Source organism: Vulpes lagopus, chromosome 12, assembly GCF_018345385.1.
Source record: "Vulpes lagopus strain Blue_001 chromosome 12, ASM1834538v1, whole genome shotgun sequence".
NCBI classification, from domain to species: Eukaryota; Metazoa; Chordata; class Mammalia; order Carnivora; family Canidae; genus Vulpes; species Vulpes lagopus.
Genome location: NC_054835.1, coordinates 12,832,845 through 12,834,706, shown reverse-complemented (window position 1 = coordinate 12,834,706; position 1,862 = coordinate 12,832,845). Strand labels below are relative to the sequence as shown.

Here is a 1,862-nt window from a genome sequence, read left to right as displayed (position 1 = left end):
GAGTGGAAGGTGGCAAAAGTGACAGTGTGTGAAATCCGGGGTGAGGTTCTGAAAGGACAGCTTCTCTCTGGCACTATCGGTCAATCCCAGGCCATCTGCTCTGCTTTGGGGAGCCATCTGACTGCCATGCTCTGAGAGCATTCACTTGTGGTGGGAGATGCCAGCGTGGAGATTAACCCCATGCCAGGAGCCTCCTACTAACCAGCACCCACTTGGAAACTCCAGAGGCCCTCCAGCCCCAGCCAAGCCTGCAGATGACCGCAGTCCTGGCTACCATCTTGATTGTCACATCATGAGATACCTTGAGCCTGAACCACTCTGCTCAAGGATTCCCAACCACATGGGGATCCCTGGGTGGCTCAGCAGTTTGGCGCTTGCCTTTGGCCCAGGGCGCGATCCTGGAGTTCCAGGATCGAGTCCCATGCCGGGTTCCCAGCATGGAGCCTGCTTCTCCCTCCTCCTGTGTCTCTGCCTCTCTCTCTTTCTTTCTCTCTCTGTCTATCATAAATAAATAAATAAATCTTAAAAAAAAAAAAAAAGGATTCCAAACCACAGAAACTGTGAGGGGACAATGAATGTTTATTGTAGTTTTATTTTTATTTTTATTATTTCACTCAGAACACTTTTAATAATGCACATGAAAAAAGTATTTATCTTACAGATTGTTCCGCAATCCAAATATACAATAGCTTGGAAAACAATGTATAGAAAAACAAAAGCCAATGTAAAAAGACAGATTTAAACAACTAGAACAGTACAGGTTTTATGTGGCTCTGATTTTACAGTTTTCTTACTGCATCATCTATGTCAGAAATCTGTCCCTTCAGCTAGGTCCATTGCTCAGGATTTAAAGAAGTACCTTTCCTTCCAGGTTTAATTTCGCCTTCTGGATCCATCCAATATTCTCTAATATCAATTAAGACTTTCCCTTTAAAGTCCTGAACACTGATGTACCTCATTTTTCCAGTCTGAAACATGTTACATCTCTGCTGCTGCTGCTCTGCTTAGAGGATGACAGGGCTCTTGAAGTTTCGCCAGTCTTTTGCTTCTTCACAGGTTTTTCTGGAGTAACTTGCTTTTTCCTCTTTAACCTTTTTGTCAACCTCACCATCAGAATCACTGCCAGAAGAGCTTGAAGAAACAAGGTCCTTTGATTTAGGCATTGCTCCACTCTTGCTGCTGAACTGCCTTCTGCTTGCTTGCTCGCAACTCTATTGTAGTTTTAAATGCTGAGTTTTGGGGGGTAATTCATTACTCAGCAACAGATGACTGACTAGTCAATACATGTTGCTATTTTAGGGTATTCTTCCCCTAAAAGATGTCTGAGAAATATCTGAATGCTAGGAGAAAGCAGGCCAGGCAAATTTCTGAGGAAAGAGTATTCCTGGAAGAGGCGAAGGCAAATGCAAAAGCCCTGGGGTGGAAATGTGGCATGGAGCAGAGTGAGTCGGGGGAGGACAATTAGAGAGGAAGCCAGAGAGGTCATCGGCCACGTCCTGTGGGACTGAGTAGGCTGTGAGCAAGCCTTCGGCCTTATTTGAAGTGAGATGAGAAGCCATTGGAGAGATTAGATAGGGAGAGTAACACAGTCCAATTTACTTTTTAGAAAAGACCACCTGGCTGCTACATGGCAAACCAGTGACCAACTAGTAAGTAAATGGGATCAGCCACATGCCAGGTGGGAGCCATCAGGTGACAGACATGGAATGAGGAGGGGGAGGAGCCATAAATATTAAATTTAAGTTTCTCCCCCTCCCCAGCAACTGAGAGAATGGTGAATGATACAGGTCCATAGGGTTTTTGAAGTAGGAAACAAGATTTTAACATTTTAATCAAGGTTCCACTAAGATCCTGCAAATTTT

General features: G+C 44.4%; 1 pseudogene; it reads right to left on the bottom strand.

The window, feature by feature from the left end:
• Window positions 1-779: 779 nt before the first annotated feature.
• On the bottom strand, window positions 780-1,163 carry LOC121472770 (annotated as a pseudogene).
• Window positions 1,164-1,862: the final 699 nt, after the last annotated feature.